Source organism: Ambystoma mexicanum, chromosome 10 (genome assembly GCF_040938575.1).
Source record: "Ambystoma mexicanum isolate Mex_15411 chromosome 10, UKY_AmexF1_1, whole genome shotgun sequence".
NCBI classification, from domain to species: Eukaryota; Metazoa; Chordata; class Amphibia; order Caudata; family Ambystomatidae; genus Ambystoma; species Ambystoma mexicanum.
Window position 1 is genome coordinate 1,361,648,677 of NC_090932.1, and position 22,181 is coordinate 1,361,670,857.

A 22,181-nucleotide genomic window follows, 5' to 3' on the forward strand; every position below is an offset into this window, starting at 1 on the left:
CACCTCAGAATGCACTTAAACAAAAGATACAATATGTAATCTAACATCCAACATATTTGGCATGTGTTTCCTTTGAAAAAGAATATCTGGATCAGAAACTGAGTTCTTCTGAATATGACATTCCCACTAAACCAATTATTCTCTGAACCACTGCTGTCTATAAAATGTATGCATTTTAATGCCAGATTGGCTATCAAAAAATTATTCCTTATCCATGAATTGGTCTTAGATAATGTTATGGATTCTTTTTCTTATAACTGAAACCTGGCTATCAGCACCAAATAAACCACTGATCTCGGATATGCTCCTCACTAACTCTATACTTCTGTATCATTCATGACAGGAGAAACATTGCATAGGAATGGCAGTTGTTTGCTATGGGTTAAGAGAAAAAGTCTTGATAGCTAAATAACTGAGTTAATTTCGATTTGGCTTACTTTATCCTTGACAGTAAGTTATCAGGTATTACTAATTTGCATATCATCTAATGCAAAAAGCTAAGCATTCACTGTGATGTGCATTACTCTTGCAAATCTTAAACAACACACATGTTTAACTGCTCTAGAAGATTTAAGCCTATTGTCTGTAAGAAATATGTGTTTGTAAAAATGTAGGGAACGGGTTTATATCCACTTCTCTGTTGCTACACTTCTTATTTCAGGATCCTTGGATAGTGATTTAGCAGGCTTTATACCGCACTAGGCACACTAGATGTTTACACTGTATGTTGTAAACTGAATAAGCCACACAATAACAGACCAACACCCAGGCTTTCACAATTATGCCCTCAGGCCCTTTTATATGCATTCATCAAACCAGAAAAAAATCCAGCAGAGAGGCATCAGAGTTACATTTTCACTGAACACATGCAAGAAACAGAAAGGAAAAAAAAATATATAAACACAGCTTTGCAAAAACACTGCTTTCATAAATCATCAGTACATTTATATTCACTGTTATATTGGCATACTATTCAACACCCTTGATAGCTCTGTGCATATCTACATAGGATGCGTGAAACATCTCAAACATAGCAGGAATCCTCATAGCTATATGCTATTGAACTATACTTAATAGGATAATGATATGTAACTGTGCAATGATTCAAAAGATAAATGTAATACATACTGCTCCCTGATTGTAACAGTCAAATAAATAAAGTTTAAAAAAACACCCCTGATAAACTCCACCCAAGACTGTGATTTTGCTTTCCCTTAAGCAAAACTAGCTACTTATTAGCAAACTTGGCAGAAGACCTGAATTGTTTATACACAAACTTGGAAGCAAAACTGACAAATGTTAGCACTCCTGCAAAACTCTCCCTTTGTCAACAAGTTACCATTTGCGTAAGGGCAAACACATGTGTCCTTCAGAACCTTAAAAGCAAATGAGCTCCTGCCCTTTTGTGCCTCAATTGACACTTCACTAATTAGACTATGGGGTGCTCTAATTAATTATTTCTTTCTTTTTTTATCACCTTTACTCACCAATGTACACTGAATAATTTAAAACACTAACAGGCTACCAACCATAGATGTTGGCCTTTACGAGTGGATACAGCTTTCAACTGTGTCATACAGTATATTATGTATACTGATCAGGCACTAGCCATGGACTTTAGCACAATACTGGTCAGTGGCCAGAATCTTTGGCTGTGCCCACTTTACATTCTAACATATAAATAGGCCACTAGCCATGGCCTATGACCATGATCAGTTTGTACATCTTTTGGCAATTTCCACTGTATATTATGAAATTATCAAATGCAATAGGTGATGACCTTCAGTCGTGCCCACTTTGTATTATACAACACTAACCAGCCACTAGCTATGGCTTTCAGGTGTGCCCACTGTATATTATATACACTAACCAGACACTTGCCAGGGTCTTCAACAGAATACTAGCCAGTGGCCACAGCCTTTGGCTGTGCCAACTGGATATTCTAACGTATTAATGGGCACTAGCTATGACGTTTAGCCATGACCACTGATTACAGCTTTCAAAGTTGCCCACTGTATATTTTAAAACAGTGATTTGCTACTAGGCATGTCTTTTAACCATGGACATTGGTATTTTTGACCACTAACTGAGCATTATAGCTATGGCCGTTTGTGCTAGGCAGTGACCACAGCCTTTGTCATGGCCAAGTCCATGGCCTAAATTTGTTTTACGGTAATCAAAGTTTTCATGAGCTAAGTTATAAATGATGTTATGTCTAACTCCATTGTTGATGTAATCAGTTATATACAATGTAATTAGTTATTCTCACCAGTGGTGGCATCAGTGATGTGATTTGTAATGCATCAGTGTTCTTATACAAGATGTATTTAGTGATATCATTAGTGATGTGATCTTTGATGTTATCATGGTGGTCATAGTCGGCTGAGCAACAAGGGGTGCAATGTTAAGGTGGCTTTTACTGAATTCCGGGGTTTTGTTGTGTTAGGTTCTCACCTTAACGTTCCTGCAACTAAAGTTTTTTCCTTGAATTTCAAAGGTTTTGTTACAATGGGCCTCATTAGGACCCAGGCGGTAAGGGGTTTACGCCGGCGTAAACGTAGCCGACCCTTACCGCCTGAGTACGAGTTCCCTTAGCGCCATGGCGGATCTAACACCTGCTTTTAGCAGGCGTTAAAATCCATGGCGCTAAGGGACCTTGTTGTTAATTACGCCACCGTAATTTACGGTGGCGTAATTAACGCCTTCCCCACTCCCATTATGCCCTATGGGGCAAAAATGGGAATGGGGAAGGGTAAATGGGGATTGGGGACTTACCGCCCCGCCAAGGTCGGAATGGGGCGGTAAGTCCGCCAACCACCATGGCGGAGTTGGCAGCTTAGCGCCATGGACCATGGTGCTAATAGCGCCATGGTCCTCCGCCAAGGTCCTAATGAGGGCCAATGTATTGCTGACCTTAACCTCAAAGCCCTTGAAATTCAAGGAAATTGCTTTAGTTGCAGTATAATTGCATAGATTTTTAGAATGCTTCCATACCACGTGCATGGTCTTTGGCCATGGTCAATGGTCTTTGGCCATGATGGTGGCCACGGCAACTTTATATTTTAAAACACTTGCAACCTTTTGCTCAAAGAAGTTCATCTATTACAACCTGATTTTGTCCTGTTTTGACAGTGGTATTGTTATGTATAAAATATTGCAGGCTTTGATAACTCACAATGTTTATAGGCAATGCGCAGTGAGATTTAATTATTGGCCATGGATCACACACTTTGGTTAAGCAGCGTGCTCGAAGCCCTTTGTTTTATGGCCCGTCTCTTTGTGACTGTTGTGATACCTTGCCCAACTCCAACTAACCACGGAAATGGGAAAAAAATGCAAGAAAAACATATGCCCTGGTACTTTTTGCACCCATAGCGAACATCAAAAGCGGGGACCCATGAATATACACACAGTAAGTGAACATATATCTTAAAGTGAAATATACAAACGTAGTTCATTTCACCTTCCCCTTAGAAGAAAGTGTGCAAGACAAAAAAGCATTGGACTTTTAAAAAAAAGTAATGAACACCAAAAAAGCACCTGAGAGAGGAAATGTACCAATAAATATGCTGGTAAAGTATAAAAGGTGCTCACCTTTTACACCCAGCAATCTGTCCTGAAGTATTCCCTGGTAAACCAAATCCCAATACAAAACAAGTGCTTGTGGTCTAGCGTCTGCACTCGGAACATGACAACCTGAGTACAATCCTGGTAGCCAAATACTTGAGCACGCTTGCAAACCTCAAAAAAATCCCATGCGTTGTGTCTGCCCTGTGAAGAAAAGTTACGCTCTTCCCCCACGTATCCTTTACTTGTGCCCTGTAAAGCAGCCATAATTAGGGGAGAATAACTGCTCAAGTGTCCAGGATTACACACTCTTTTGCCACATCTTGGGTAAATACTAATGACTTACTTGCCCTCTCATCATTTCCTCTCCTCAACCTCATATCTAGCTTTCGACAATACTCTGCTTTATGAAGACAACTTGAAAAGTACACATTCCATAGTGTCACTCAAATATATAAATCTTATTGAACTATGTTAGCCAACAATGTACAATGCCATAACCACTAACCCCCTTGACTGCCAGACTACAAAAAACAGAATGCAATTTAGCAAAAGGCAATAATAGGTCTCTGAGTGCAAAACTTTCAAGAACTGACAGTGGTGCAGTTTTTAAAAAAAAAAACAGATGCCGTGTGTTTTCTTATTGTGTTATCAGATATTTCAAATGAAGAAAACACATGGCACGAGACTGTGGACTGTCTCCCGTCCATGCAGTATCCGGGTCCAACCCAGCTTAGCTTTAAAGTGAGGAAGGGTTTGTCCCCCTCATGCCATGTTTCTCTAAGTGGTCTTGTAAGTTTGCATCAATTATTAGGCACCACGGCCAGGCGTGGCTGGCCTTTTTTGTCGCTGTGAAGCTAAGCAGGGTTGGTCCTGGTTACTGCATGGTTGGGAGACCCAGGTCACCAGTGATTTGTCACCCCCAATGACACTGTAGCTGTAAAAATATCTATTTTTTTATTATGTATAAAAGTTTGCAGCCTTTTAGAACTCCCAAACGTTTTTAGTTAATGTCCTGTGCAATTAAATTATTTGCTGAGGATCACACACTTTGGTTAAGCAGCATGCTGCAAGCCCCTTGTTTTATGGCCGGTCTCTTGGTGACTGTTGTGATACATCATACAACCCCAACTAATCGCATTTAAGCAGCACATGAAAGTGAACAAAATGACCAGCAGCAAGAATAACATATGCCCTGGTATTTTTGCCCCGTAGCGAAAATCAAAAGTGGGCACCCATGAATATATGCACAGTAAGTGAACATATATCTTAAAGAGAAATATACAAATGTAGTTCAATATAACTACTCCTTAGACAAAAGTCTGCAAGACAAAATTGCGTTGTACTTTAAAAAAAAGTAATGAACACGAGATAAATAACATATGATTGGAAATGTTCCAATACATATACTGGCAAAGTATAAAAGTTGTTCACCCTTTAAACCCTGCAATCTGTTGTGAAATATTCCATGGAAAACCATATACTGATACAAAACAATTGTGGTCTTGTGAGTAAGTGTCTGCACTTGTCAACCTCAAAAAACACAATGGGTTGCGATCACCCTCTGAAGAAAAGTTATGCTGTCCACCCACGTGCATCCTTTACTTGTTCCCTGAAAAGCATTCACAATTAGGGGAAAATAACTGCACCAGTGTCCAGGATTGCAAACTCTCGTGCCACGTCATGGGCAAATACTCATGACTTACTTGCCCTGTCATCATTTCCCCTCCTCACCCACATGTCTGGATTGCAACAATACTCGGCTTTATACAGATAACTTGAAAAGTACACATACCACAGTGTCACTCAAATATATAAATCCTTATAGAATGACGTTAGGCTAAAAGTGTACATCTGTGACATTATTCCCCTCATCTTGACTGGGAGAGCACAAATCCCAGAATGCAATTCATCAAAAGGCAAACAAAATGGTCTCTCAGTGCAAAACCTTCAAGTACTGACAGTAGCACAGTTTAAAAAAAATAATGTGTATGGCATGTGTTATGAGATATTTAAAACTGGGAAAACACACAGCATTCAGGACTGTGGAGTGTCTCCCATGCATGCAGTAACTGGGACCGACCCTGCTCAGCTTCATAGTGAGAAAGGATCTTGCCCCCTTAGGCCATGTTGCTCTAAGTGGTCTTGTAAGGTGGGCTCATTTATTAGGCAACATGATCTGAGGGGGCTGGCCCTTTCCTCGCTTTGAAGCTAAGCACGGTCAGTCCCAGTCACTGCATGGATGGAAAACCACTGTAGTTGTAAACATATCATTTTTTGTATTATGTATAAAATACTGCAGGCTTTGAGAACTCACAATGGTTTTAGTCAATGCACTGCAAGTGCTGTTGAGCTGTTTGGCTGTGTGGTAAGGGTGGTAACATATTAATGATCTGTAGCCTTTGTATATGTTCCTTCTGCATCTAATTTAGTAAGTATCAATTCCCTATTAGGTTGTGAATTGGTTGCGCTCACGATAGGTGTTTTGGCCATATTTTAGCGTATACCATCTCTTTTTTTTTAATAGCAGCATGGTGAATGGTTTGCGAAGCGGACGGAAACTCACTGAGCCTCTGTCCCAATCATCTTTTCAACCGGTGAGCCAAGATATTCTGGTTGATAGTGCAGCCACACTGGTCCACCCCGATAATATGACATCTGTGGGAGTGGACAGTGATAATATGTCAGCTGATAAGAAAGCGATGGTCTTTAAAGAAATAGGTATTGCTCCCAAATTTGATGCCTTAGCTATGATTCACTGTGTAGGTAGTGATGCTGAGATCTCTGCTGATATCTCTGTTAGAAACACTAAATTCAAGCTAAAGGATTTGAATAATAGTGCTCCCAATGATATTATCTTAACTGAATCAATACAGAGAAATGATATGGGATCCGATAGTGTTTACAATAATTCTTACAAAGAGAATGTTGTGGATTGTTCTATGATGGGCCCCATTATTGAAGCAGAGTTAAGTAAGCGCATCTGCCTATCTTTAGGTCCTTCTACGCCCGCTAACCAGAAACTAGTGGGGAGAGAAGATGTTTTTATGCTGAGTACTAAAGGCATGATACCTTCTGAAAGAAATCTTGATCCTATATGTGGCGAGAATGTAAAATTGCCCTGGGAAATGGACTTTGAGTCCCATGTATCTCCCAACAAACCTATGGTGAGCTCCCCAAAGGCCATTAGTGCCCAATTAGCAATTAATGATCGAATGAATTTGGATATTCAAGAATTCCAGTCGAGCCTTAATGGAAAAGACAAAGATGCTTCTAATAATGATGCTCAATCTGCGAGCATCATCCTTGATGCACCATCACTGAGTTCAGACTTCCCAGTTCTTGCGAGAATTTTAAATTTACTGGACAAGGGACATGAGCGCTCTCATTATGAAATGGGAATTATGAGAGAAGCAATTACTGAACTATCCAACAAAACTAATAGAATTGAAGGCCTCCTGTTTACATGTGATGCTGTAGCAGCTCTTTCGGATAGACACTACAAGAATAAGGATATGGTAGATAGTGCCACACAGTTTGATGGTATTTTCAACAATCCTTCACAGATAAAGCGTTCATATGCGGCTACACTAAATTCTCAATCACATAATTCGATTTGTACACAGACCGATGTAATTGTGGATGATCTGTACAAAGTTTTTACGACAGTTCAAAAAATTGAGCAGCACCTAGACAAAATGAACAAAGAGTCTATAGAGATTACAGATACTCCCGTTGATCAATTGATAGATGATACAAACAAATCATATGGTTCTGATAGTCCCTCTCATTTGACGGACTTAATTGATCTTGCGGGAGATTGTTCCCGGATAGGAATGGTGAAAATGTCTGATCCTATTGTGGGTGATCTGATACCTAAGCCTATAACAGTCCTAACCCGGAGGGAAAAGCGACTGGCGGGAAGGGCCCAAAAAAGGAAAGCCAAAGCGTTAGCCTTAATAAAAAAACAGGCAAGGATTGTACAAGTTGAGAAATCTAATGAAATACCAGTCACCTTTGAGAATGACGAGATGATTAATCTTTCTCAGCTGAATGATGAATCAAGGGTATTATTAGATATCAATCCCCCTGATAAGAACAATGAGAAAAATAAGGAGGGAAAAATAAATAATAAAAAAAAAAAAAAGGTTAATGTACATAAGAATGAGGAGCCGATTGATTTCCAATCTAATTTATCTTGTTCTAATCCCCCGGAATCCATAAGTGGGGGGTCACAAATGTCCCTTTCTCAATTCTATCCTATAAGTAAGAAACAAACTTCCTCTAGCAAAGTGAAAACTAATGTCACCGTACCTAGGGATCCTAAGATACAATCGGCTAAACTGGAAACTTTACACTATTGTTCTTCCGACGAACCCTGGATGTTGGGTGTATTGGGTGGGGACTTGTTGCGATCCCAGGAACCTATGGAGGACCCTATAGTTGATCCGGGGTCCAATATTTCACCTCCCATAGTCAAGTCATCTAATGAAAATACTAATCTGACATTGACGGAAATGATAAACCCTAAAATGGTAGGTTCTCCTATTATCAATCATAAGACGGTTCATAATGAATTTGAGTCCATACGTGAACCTCCATACATACTTGGCTGGGAGAGTGATCCGAGTGTTAATGTTAAACAAAACTTGAACCGCTCTTCCCTGCTAAAAGCTTTTCACACAATACCTTGCCTGCGAACTCTGAGATCTGATGATATAGACTGGGTAAGACCTGCAGATAAAAATAACAACAGGATGACCTGTGGCCTATATTCAAGATTGATTATGAAACTTATCTGGGAACAGAAGGAAAACTTTGTTTTCATTGGCTTAACCCCTTTTTTGATCCAATCTGATGAAGACGCGAGGGTCTTTTTGGATAAGCCACTGGTACTAACATCCACAATTGACCAGAAAATGATGCAATCATTGCCACAACAAATTAGTGGTGATCTGGTCCGACAGATAATAGCAATGGCTGCTGCATTGTCGGGCATACATCCAGCCTCGCAATTAACAGCGACGAATCTGTCTCCCTAGCCCGGCATATCATCAACAATCATTTGTATGTTTGTCTTGGAATTGTTGTGGGCTTGCTAACTTTAATAGATGGTGGGGTTCATGCGAGAGCGATGAGATCCCTGCTATAGTTTTACTACAGGAAACCATGCATGTATCTCAATTATCTGTCGAAGGTTTTGTCTGTTACTCACAACCTGCTACTCGAGGGAATAAGGGTCGGCCCTCAGGGGGCCTAGCCATTTTAGTAAATAACGCCTGTAAATCCCCAACCAGACTGGTTTATAAAGATTCTAATGTATTAGTTATAGAACTGTTCCCTGTATCTCCACAGGATCAACATATCATTTTTATGTGTATCTATTGGAACAGAAAGCTAATAATGCTTAATAATATCATCGATATTCTTGATTCCATCTTAGAAGGTATCTTCATACATCATGAGGAGGTTGGTGTGGTGGTGGGGGGTGATTTTAATTCCTCCTGTTTAATCCACAATATAGGCCCGGGCCAGCAATCCCATACAGATACTATATCGGCTATGAATGGGAGAAAATGGGTGGAGTTCTTTCTTAATTGGGATATTCAGATAATTCCCATTGGAACGATGGATCTCACATATACATGGTCTAGGGGAGGACATCACTCACATATTGATCATTTTTTTAAATCATCTAATCTTTGTCTGGAAATTGACACTGTAAACGTTTTAAACTTGGGCTTTAGTGACCATAATGCGATTTTGATAAATCTAAAAATCGAAGGTTGGGGATTGACTTCAAATCGTTCTCTACTAATGGTTGAGAATGACAGAGCGGGCCTATCTGTGAGGTGGAACCCTCTTGTATGTCATCAGCTATCAGAGCGACTCAGAGATGACCTTGATCTGAATCTATTAGTGATTGATAGTGACTCTACACGTATAGATCAATTTATCTCAAAGAGGATTGAATTCCATTTATCACAAATGGTAAAACAAAGAAAACCGGCTCTGGATGTAAAACATCATGTACATAAATTTGATATTGAGATCTTTAAATTAAAGAAGCTCAGGAATTTTAAACTACGACATCTATCTAGGTTGTCTCTGGAATCAACACAACACTATTCTCATAAAAGGGCAATCCTTGCTACACATAAAACTGCTGTCAAAAATCTAAAAACACAACTTTATGTGAAAGATAACCAGAACATGATTTATCATATTTTGAAAAACGATACACGCAAAATATGGTCCTTATTGAGACTGATTAACGGCGATAATGTGGGGTTGAAAGAAAATGCCATCTCAGCGGATCAGTGGGCAAACTACATTAGGCTGAAGTACGAGTTACCTTTAGTATTCCACAACAACTTTAAAACTGTAATTCTAAATACAATACCTACTCGCTCCCCTTGGAGCATTGAAGATGTAACACGTGCAATTAAGAAACTAAATCCTTCTAGGGCTATGGGACCCGATGGCATCCCTGCTTGTCTTTTTCGATCGGATATCCACTTGTGGGCTATCATTTTGAAAAACAAATTTGATGTGATATTTTCTTCCCAAGCAATTCCTAGTTCATGGTGTTCAGCTACTGTCATCCCCATATATAAAAAAGGCCCTATTAATGACCCTGGTAACTTTCGCCCGATTGCGTTAACTGACTCATCCTCTAAGGTATTCTCTCAACTGATCCTTGAAGAAATGCAAGTCTATATGAGAACCAATGCCATCCTGTCAAAATTTCAAACTGGTTTTCGTCAGAACATGGGATGCTCTCTTAATGCTTTACTGATATCTCACATCGAGTGGAACTCCAAACATAACAACACAGGTGCTGTCTATATGGCAGCTCTCGATCTGAGCTCAGCATTCGATACTGTTCTAAGGGAGCACCTGTGGCGGAAGTTGAAGGTGTTGGGTTTCCCGGCTTATCTGATTGCATTAATACGGCTTCTCCATACAGATACAACCTACAGAGTGCGCCTTAATAAAGAAGGTATGTTAACTGACAAAATTCCATCGAAAATTGGATTGAAACAAGGTTGTACTCTGGCTGCCGTACTGTTTAATCTGTATACTTGTGATATAGAGGAATGTTGGACAAAAGAAGTCATCTATCCAATCCTAATTGGTAGCACAAGACTGAATTATATTGGTTTTGCTGATGACATTCTTATTTTAGATAGAACACCATTTGGTCTCCAGCATAAACTAAATGCTTTCATCTGTTATGCAAATGCTCATAACTTGAGAATCAATCACTACAAATCCCGAATTATCATCTTTAGGGATGGCTATAAAAAGAGTTGCTCATACACTTGGCTCATGGAAAATATTCGGGTTACCATTACACATGAAATTAAATATCTAGGGTATCCTCTATCGAATGCCTACTCAAAAATCTGGTGGAAAAAGAAAATATGTGAGAAATCTAAACCTTTAACTTCTCAGATGAAAATAATCATGGGTAAATACTGTGGCCTTTCTCTTCTACCTGTCATCCAATTCTACCTCCTTAAAGTTGAACCATCGCTACTTTATATATTAGACATGTGTATATATGAGATAGACGACATCCTAGATACACTTCAAGGTGGGATCTGGAAAAGCATTTTGGGGCTTCCGGCATCAGTCCCAAATGATATTGTTCGTCATGAACTAGGTATCCTCCCTATATCTGCCAAACGGAACTGGAGACTCCTGAATAACTATACAAAAATCCTGGATCCCCCTGGTAATTCACTGTATGAAGACCTTAATGAATTTCTTCATATGGGTTGTATGAAATCTTTGACCCGATATGCGGATAAAATGAACGATCTAATGGCTCTCTTGGGCATCCTGAAAGATGACTTAATACTAGGTTTACCTAGTTGTAAACAAAAGTTGTATCGCTATTACTGGAGCTGTCAGGCTGATAGAATTGGGTCTTACCGTTTGTACTACGAGTTTGCCCAATTCAGAAGAAAATTGGGAGATAGAGCTGGCTATATTTTACAGTTCCCTTCTGCTATGGGTCGTAATATTTATTTACGGTTCAAATTGAATGTATTCCACACTAATGAACGATTGTGCAAATGGGGTACCTCTGATAAAGAATTTAACAATGGTTTTTGCCGTTTCTGTAAGGATATGTTTACTCTCGAGTCTCTTAAACATCTAGCTATCTACTGTGAACATTTTGAAGTTTTGAGACTATCGAAGTTTGGGAACTATATGATCTCTAATTCAAACCTATCGCGTGAAGTACTATGGCAGCGATGCATGCTTGGTGATAGTACTAAATTCATTTTAAGATTGCTATCTGTTTTAATAATTATTGAATCTGAGCTAAAGGATATAAATGATATAAGATGAGCTGTAAATACTTATATGGTATGTGATGCATGTAGGCATGTTGTTTAGCTATGCACAAATTCTTTCTGCTTAGGTAGCATATAATGTATGTGATTCATGGTCAAAATGGGAAAATGAACTGGTGAGAATTCTGTTATGTATGAAAAATTTCTTTGTAAAGGTTTTTAACCAAATACAATAAAAAAAAAAAAAAAAAAAAAAATGCACAGTGAGATTACATTATTTACTGAGGATCACACACTTTGGTTAAGCAGTCTGCTACAAGCCACTTGTTTTATGGCTGGTCTCTTGGCGACTGTTGTGATACATCGCACAACCCCAACTAACCGTATCTAAGCAGCATGGAAAAGGATCAAAAAGATCAACTGCAAGAATAACATATGCCCAGGTACATTTGCCCCCATAGCCAAAATCAAAAGCTGGCACCCATGAATAAAATGGATATATCAATAATGTTACTTCCGGTGGGAAGATAAACCTGATTCTCATGTCACATTGCTGTGGGGGAGCTCTTAGACAATGTATCTTGCAGTATGCACTATGGACATTATAAATATTTTTCTCAGGATTGGTAGGACTCATGTTTAAAGTACATCATATAACACAAATGGTTTCTTGTCGCTATATATGGAGTAGCATGATTAAACCATGTATTATTGTTCTATGTCATGTACTAAAATGAAACACAACTAGGTTATTCCAACCAAAGAAAATACTGCACAGTGAAGTTATGTGATTTGCCCAAGATGGCATATATGTGAAGTGGCGGATCTTCACAATCGTGCCATAGCTTCCTGGGCCCAATGTACGTAATTTGGGCAGTAGATATCACCATCACTGTCGTTTATCAAAGCGGTTAAGAGCACAACAATGCACAGCTGCAATATGAATAACACGTGTGCTGATCTCTATACTGCCATGTTAAATGCAAAGGGAGGAAAACAACATGGGCCTGATTTCCAAAATGTTTTGCGTGGCACAAAGAGACTTTGCGCTGTGCAAAAATACTGAAACGTGATTTACATATTGCACTTTGCTCTGGTCCTTTGTACTTGCGCCCTGCCCAAGACCATTGCGCTCAGGGCGACGGAAGGGCCAGCAAAACGTGCAATAAGGGGGCAGAATATTGAAAACATCATGAAAATGGGGAATACTATGAGCATGGGGAGTGAAACACTGTACATCCTCCCAGACACTCCCATCAACGTTCAAACCACATAAAAATCACAAAAATGTTGCGCAACCATCAAGAGGTCTGAAATTCAAAATCAAACTGAGCAGGCGCAAACTATAAAAACACTGCACAACCACAATTCAAACTAGCAAGAATGGCAGGAGCAAGGAGGAGGAGGCGGAGGAGGGTCAGGATATTCCACACTTGCACCACCATTTTTGAGAGGTCATATGAAGAGGTTTATGACATATGCCGGTTCACCCCACATATCATCCTGGACATGGTCAGGGAGTGGCAGGGTGACCTGTGATCACGTACCATTTGCAGTGCCACTGCAAGTGAACTCTTTTCTGCACTTGACTTCCTGGTCAATGCGGTGTTCCTTTGCACAAGTGCAATTTTAGGGGTCATATCACAGGCAGCGCAATTCTGTTAACTCCACCAGGTTTTTGTGTTGCAAGCACACATACCCGCATAGACATTACTGCACTCTACAGGCAAGGCAAAGTGTGGCCCAGGAGTAGTGTACTTTACACAGTGTCCCCGGGTCCTCAGAGCCATTAATCCCACACCTGTAGCTTTGTAACCCCCCCACCCACCCAGACAAACAGAGGACATATACCAGAAAAGGAAACATTGGCATTCCATCAATGTGCATTTTATCTGTGATGCCAATGGCCACATGATGCAGTGAATGCTAATTTTCCTATCTCACCATCCCCTCTTCCAACTCCTCACTAGAACATTCTAAACTAACCCCTATGATCCATCTCTGTCCACCTCATTCTCTGCAACTCATTTAACTGATTCTTACATTTGGAACATCTCAAACCTGTGTTCCTCATTTTTTGACTCTACCCCTTCTATCAGACTTACCCCGTCTTGCTCACCATCATTCTCTTCATTCCAAGCACTTTCTGACTCTGACACATCTAGTTACCTGCACTGTGCCCACCCACATCCTCCCCTCCTGACCCTATTCCTTCCTCGCTGATACCTTTGGTATCACATACTATATATACCCTGTCTTTTAAATCTCTCACTATCGTCTGCTCTTGTGTCATCATTCAAGCATGCCATTGTGATTCAAATTTTGAAAAATCCTACACTGGATCCCTCCTCTTGTGACAACTACTTCCCTATTTCCATTCTCCATTTCCTCTCTAAATTGTTCAAATGGATTGTTTACATTCAAGTTTCCTCTTACTGAAACATCCACTCCCTACTTCCTCCTCTGCAAACCAGCTACGGTCCATCCCCTCCACCCAAACGGCCCACCTGCAGGCCCCAAACCTCCTTCATAAACTGGTATAACAAAGTTCATATCCTACTTCAATCTATTTTTCTCACTTCTATGCAAATGATTCACACATTTTCTCTGCATTCACTTCTGTCTCTTATAATCTTCATGCTAAAGCCTCTGCTGTCTCACCACTGTTAAACACTGGATGCACTCCCATTGTCTTAACCAACATCCAACATCCTACATCCTACTAAATTAGACTATTGTAATGCCCTATACATAGGCAGCAACAAATACATTACTTCCAAAATTCAGACCCTTCAGAACAATGCTCTGAGAGATGCCCTAAATCTTCCCAAAAACCAATTGACCTTAGGAGATCCATCAATTGGCTTTCCACAAAAGATAACATTGTCCTTAAAACTGCATCCCTGACACACAAATGCCTTAACCACGCAGCCCCTCAATACCTCATAGACAGATTCACTAGACAGCCTCACGCCCCCTAAGAAAAAACAATTCTAACCTCTTGTTAGTACCCAGATTTAAGCTCACCAAATCTGGTGGGAGTAGTTTCCCTGTCAAAGGAGCACAACATTGTAACTCCCTTCCCCCTGCTTTAAGGGAAGATCTCCCCTACTTACAATTCAGATCTAATCTCATTAATTGGCAAAAGGAACATGACATTTGACCATACCTCACTAGTATCTCTGGGATCTATTGTATATATGCTCTGCTTTATTTATGTGCCTCACATTCATTCCTGCTAATTTACTGTATGTACCTTCTCGTTCTCCCTGCTTGTTCCTGTACACAGCACTGTAACCATAGCTGTACTGTACCTATTCCTGTCTAATCTGTAACCTAAGTTTAACAACCCTAATCATGCCTTTGTGTCCGAATATCCATGGGTCAGGTGCACAATATAAATATTAAAACAAACAAAAACAAACTGAGCTTCTTGTTTTTCCTGCCACCCGACTCTCTCTCTCTGCCTAACCCTCGGGCATATCATATCTAATTTTCTTCCTTTTTCATCTTCAGCTAAGAATTTTGCCATTGCCATCTATACAATATTAACTATGCACGTCCTTTTTTCCTGACTCAACTATTGTCCTGCCTTACTGGTTGGTTTCCTTGCCTCGCAACTTGTCTGCCTTAACTCTGTCATCAATTGTGAAATTCATCTTAGGTTTTCTTTACCCCATCCGTCCTCTATTTCTCCTTACCTATATTCTTCCTCTCTTCTCTCGTTTGACAAACATCTGCTCTTTGACTTCCTCTGTACTGTTTATAAATGCATTGACAGCCAGGCTCCATCCTATCTTGCTTCACTTATTTCTGCCTATTCGCCATCTCACTCTCTTCTCTCGGACCATCTTCATCTACTCACCATCCCTAAACCTCCCTGTGCCCTGTCTCATGTTCCCTCTTTTTCCCTACTTGGATGTAAACTCTCAAATTCTCTCACTCGTCGCGTATGCTCTGCCACCAATCTTCACCTCTTTTGTACTCTCTTAAAGAATCACCTACTATCATCCCTGCCCAATGCTTGATTTTTAACATGGGCTCATATAACTTGTACCATTTCATTGTAATCTCTGTTCAGCCCTTTGTTGAAAGTGCCATATACATTTAACAACTACTCATACCAATGCAAATTCCAACAGCAATAACAACCTCCATCGACTCACACCAGAAACACATGCCATGACATGGGAAACTGCAACCACTATTTGGAGTATTTAGCCATCAATGGTCCATGGCACACAGCACATGCAACAACGCAACACTGCAGATAAACATGCATCACTCTAAGTTAACTTAAAATTAATATTAGAAGCTGTCAACCCTAACAGACCTTGCAGAAAAACATCATGTGCATACCCATCATGCTCAATCACTGCAAAACATGGCCACCTTTGGCAGCAGGTGAATGATCAGTTCAATGCCTGTGGCAGGGAGCACTACACTTAGAAGGACATGCAGAAGTGCCTGGGAGAACTCAGAAAAAGAATCAAAGCATCGCATTAGAAAATAGGTAAAGCACATTCGTCCAATTAGCATCATTTCCTGTTATCCATGGCATCCTGGCAGCCCATTCAATGCACATAGTGCCAATGCCTGACTCACCTAGGCCAATAAAGTACTTGTCAGAGAGACATGCATACGTGCACCAATGGAAACCAGGTCCTAGTGCTGCTCCTCCCTTGATGCAACCCCTTCCTGGCACAATGACTGTACCCCCTGTTGGAGGCTGGCTAGGAACTGTGGAATGTGACTCTGCAGCAGGGCGAAATTGTGCAATGTCGCATCCGGGATGCTGAACTGCAAGTTGGTGGCCTGTAGCAGGTCCTGCTCCCAGTCTACTGACTGGCCAAAATAGCAAACCCCACATGTCGGGGTCTACGGCCGGAAAAGGAAGACTTCCTGCCAATACGTTAGGTGCCAGATGGAACAGGATGCCACCTGGTATCTCCTGCACCTTTGCCTTCCAACACAGAAGACTCCTGTAAAGTGGAAGCCACTAGTGCAGAAGGGGATGCACCCCCAGCAGCTGTAGAGACACTCGAGGAAGTCATATGACTAACTCACCTCACATGAGTTACAGCCACCAGGACTCCACCAACAGATGATAAGAGTTGGCTAATGGTACCATGTGTTTCTAAACAGACATTCCTGGAGTGACCACATGCATCTCTTTCTTCCTTTTGTAACAATTAAAAACCATGCTAGGCTTTGTGGGTCTTTGAATGCTGTACATCCTTGTCACCTCACTCCATGCTGTCCTAAGGGCCTGCGCTCCCAAAGCTTTGCAGCAAAGATGAGACTCCCTCCACCAGCAAAAAGTCAGCAATAATGGATTGATGAGGTAGAGAATGATGAAAAGTGATGGACACTGAAACTCAATCAGTGTGCATATGTATTTGGTGCAATTGTCTGTCTAGGACAAACCTTCTTGCAGGTGTTGGCTGGGCTTCACAGTATCAGCATGTGTGTACATGTCATTGTCTGCCATTCACATGGTAGCAGCAGCTACCCAGTGTACCTGTCAAAGTGGCAATAGCGCCGGACCGGGTGGTGCTAATAGCTAGTAGCGCCAGACCGGGTGGCGGTAATGCTATTAGCCTGGGCAGTATCCGAGCAGAAATATTGCCGGGATACCGCCCAACTCGTGATGAGACCCTTTCTCTGTAATTTCCCTTACAGCACATTGCACATGCCGATGTGTCTGAAAGGGAAACATGTCTCCCCTGCACACACACAGTCAGTTCTGTGGCCCTTGTAACACAGAGCAAATGTGCCAAATGTCTTCGCTCTGATGTGGTAAGAGGAAATGTTTCATTCTGGTGCCACACTTAATTTTGAAAACATGGCAAAGCTGTTGTGGGTCTTCTGCCAAGCCCCATGCGTGCTCAACGTGGCTTGCAAAGTAAATGAGATGTAATTGATGTTTTTGATGTCCCTGATGAATAATCATGTGAATAGTGAGCACGTTTTTCACATTGTCACACTACTAGTGCCAATTAATCAACTTCACTCCCAAACAATTCTACAGACTCAACAGAATCTGCATGTTGTGTATCCCACAAGCTCTTTGTGCCGTATTTGCACCTTGTAAGGGAGGCATAGTATCACAAGTATGACACTGACACAAAAGGTACCATTTGTAAAACCTTTATTCAATTTTCAGAGTTTGGGAAATGTCCTACTTTACCCTATAGCTACCATAAAATAAAAAAAGAGTCCTAGTTTAGTCCGTCAAACCAAAATGGCCTACACTAACAAAATCTAATGCGTGCCCTATCTCTTTAACAAACAGAGTGTCATGGAGAATATTTATGCAATGGAAAATCAATGTGAGAAGATAACGAATAAATGTGACTGAGTCAGCTCTACTCCCCGCGTTGGACAGCTTGGAGTAAGGAGGTCCCCGTAGACAGGATGCAACACTCTGGCTCAGCTTCTCATAAACAAATGCAGTTCAAAATGTGGATCAAGGCCTGCCTGGTCTTCCACAGTAAAGTCTCCCTTTCCAACTTTCAAAACACATTTAAACCAAAAGTTCACATTGGTCTCCCTCGATCAGGCTCTGACCTCTCTAAGCAACAAGTTCACATAGGTCTCCCTCAGTCAACTTGGACCTTTCAAACACAGCACTCTCAGGGGTTCCCTTCCTCTAACTTATCACACTTCCGGTCTCCCTCACTTGGGCTCAGACCTTTTCCTGAAGTCGAAGACTTTCGAATGTGCTATAGACCTCGACAGGACCACTTTGAATTCCCCTTCAGCTCACACTCTTGTGTTATTTGCCCCAGTGTCTCTTGGTCTGGGTAGTTCGATGTCATAAACACAAAAGTTTGAAATTTTCACTATTTTCTCCCCCCTTTTTCCCAGTGTTAATTTTGATCACTTCCCTTTTTATAGTTCATTCACTTTATCGCTTTATCACTTTATCGCTTCATAAAAATAAATGTCACCTTTCACTGAGACTTTTGAATGGGCTACTTACTTTCATCGAACCACTTCGATATACAGTATTACTGGTTTCACAGGTATCGGTTATTCAAAGCTCACAACAGGTCGGCGTTCCTTTGCGTCTCATCCACACGTGTGCAGCCTTCAATTGTGTGATATACTGTTGCAACTTCAATCATTGCTTAACACACACTGGTCTGTCATGACCAACTCACCGGCTGTGTGCATTCCTTTCTTGTCTTTGCAGTTTTAATTCACAAGTGAAGGTTAATACCACAGGCTTGGCCCTGGCTCCCCAACTCTGCCATTCACCCGGGAGAGTCACTGGCGTCCTTGAAACTAAATACACTCTTCTTGTCTTGGATTTGGCCTTCTCCACGTGTCTTTCTTATCTTATTTTAATATGTTTATATAGCACACCAAATGACGTGGAGGCTTACGAATGCAGACAGCAGATAACATGTAATACAAACAATGGGGCTTCCAACAACAAATATCAGAGCCAGATTTGGGGAGAGCATTCCTATTAGCATCACCTAAACAGCCAAGTCTTCAGTTATTTCCTAAATATGGGGGTGTTGATGATTGCCCTAAGATCCTTTCACCATATTTTGGAGGCAACGACCTCCTGCAGGGAATTCCTGGGATTCTCTACCCTTTGCTCTCATCCCTCTGTCCATTGCTCTGCTCCAGTAGGTTTGCCTTTGCCCCGGAAGTCCTGCTCTTGCTCGTGTTCCACCTTGCTCAGAGTGTGTCTCTATGTTCCACCTTTTATCTGTGTGGGGAGAGCCAATTGGCAACATATGTATGCACTTAAAGTCAAGTGCCTGACTTTGCCTGATTCGATAAGCGGAACATGACCAATGAGATATGTAAGGGTTAGCCTCTTTACTCTCCCAGTGTTTGTGTAGAAAGGGGGTGGGGCGTTGGAACATCAGAGAATCCTTCAAAATAGGATGGGTCAGGTGTACGGGAAAGGGGGAATACCGCGTCTCACCATCGGTCACCTTATCCTCACTCCCCAAAGACCCATAACCCAGGTGATCCTCCCACACTGGTCCTCCCCCTGGAACTGGATCAAAAAGCGATGGCGGTGTCCTGGACACCTGGATGACAAGTCCCAGAGGACTAGCAGGTGCAAAACCCTTTGGCTTCTCACAACCTTGTATTCATCATTTGGAATGTGAAACAAATGTCAGTACTTTCCAACAATGAACAGTTTTGCATTTATGATACCATCTCAAAAAACTGTGTATGGTGTTGGCACATCTCATAGTGACATGAAACCTGTACCACAAATTGTAGTTCTTTAAAGAGAGTCCAGACATAGAAGGCATAGGTTGCCTGTCCTATGCAGCAACATGAATGGCTATGCAGTCATTGCAAAAGTGTACGTGTCCCACGGGTGCAGTACGTACCCTCTGTGATGCTTCCACTTCCAGCAGAATAGTTATTCTGTGATTCAGTGCAGCCAATGTTGGTAGGTGTGGTGGCAAACCGCTCTCCATGATGCAGTGCAAGCCACTCATGAGTAGGTTGTACTGCATCACAAGGAGGTGCTCTGCCTATTTTGCTACAAGGCAGATGCACTTCAATGGCCCTCTCCTCAACCTCTGTGTGCCAGAAGACAACAAGTCGAGCCTCTGTTGAAGATATTGGATCGGGTTCTTCTCTAGCCATCCTGTCATTGGCCACTTTGGATGTGTCTATGTCCCTGGTGGAGCTAGAGGTCCAGACGGAAGCAGATGAGGTGGTATCAGGACATTCCATAGAACCCAGTGGAGAACAGGCTGTGGTGGACAATCAGTCAGTCCAGGACAGTGCAAGCATGTGTTTCTCTTGCCACAGCTGGTCATCTCTGCAGAGGGAGAGACAGCACAAGAGGAGGATTGCCAGGCAATAGAATGTGTTGCACAAGAGAAGGTGGGGGGGGGGGCAAAATCTTGGTAAAGAGGAGGAACAATTTTACAATACAATCTCATATGCAAGCCAGGAGGCGAGGCAGAGGGTGCAAACCCTGGTTGTTGCTCAGCCTCTGCTTATGAGGCAGAGGGAGATGAAATTGCAGAGGCATGCAGTCCAGGCTACAATGGCCAGGGCCATGGTTGAGGTGGAGTCCAACATGGCTCGTGCTCGGACTACCATCAAAGAGGAATCTTGCAGAGTTGCTGAAGCTATTGAGACCAGGTTGAGGCAGGCCCTGGAGGCCCTTCACACAGCGAGGGAAGCCTGACTCTAGAAGGCTACACTGGCGGGGAGACAGCCTTGGCCCATACATTGGCTGCAATAAAGGAGGCAAAGGACCAATGACTCTTGTATATAGTTCTGTGGGTTTTGAATATTATTTGGGAGGGGTAGGCTTAGGTTTTCTTCTTTCACATTTTTATATTTCTTTGTTCATGTTGTTGTTTCAATACATTACAAATAGTTATATTTTAATACCAGGTGTTGCATTGTAATTGTAGCATATGGTGTATGTGTGTCTCCTTGGTGTTAATTGTGTGTCTTAGTGTAATGATTGTGGTTTTCATCATCTCCTTTGCACATCATCTCCACATTCCAGGGTCTGTGATATGAATGTCACATGATATACTATGTGGGTAATACTGGTAATTGATAGTTTCCTAGACATGTGATCATGCTTCATGGTAGTGTGTTAGTATACATATGTGTATCATGGCCACTGTATGTCGATGGTCACGTAGTAGTTTTGCAGGTTGGTCACATAGTAGTTTTGCAAGTGGCATGCTCACGGTTTTGACATTTTGGAGTCTCTGGCTAACTGGTGTCTTAGTTGTAAGTTTCCAGAGTTTTGTACACATTCATGCAGTCCTTTACTGTAAATGGTTGATGGGTGGGTGGAAAGCTTTAGGTAAGGAGTTAATGTGCCCTATGAGAAGCTTAGCATCCTCCTTCTTGATTACGTGTGTGTGTTTCTTCATGGTAGAACTTTATTTGGGATGGTAATGTGAACATACTTCATTATATGGGGAGGTGCACATGGAGGAGTCATTTGACAAGGGATAATTGAAAGAGTGAGGGGTGACAATGGGGGGTACAGGCAATTATTTATGCTGAAAGGAATGCAAGTGCCACAGGAGATGTAGCAACTCTCCCTTCATTTATAACCATTGAGGGCAGACGCCTCCTCTCTGCTGAGCTAGGCCCTCAGTCTGTTCTGAAGCTTCATGCCACTGCGAGGGGTGAGGATATCTATCCCTTCTGGATATGGAAAACCACTCTATGAACTCCAGTTCTTGAGGAGGGGCCTCCATAGATTACTGGGTGTTCATCACCAATCAAAACCTCTCCAGGAGTGCTGGCACCATAGTTGTGTTCCTGAGGGCAGAAGCA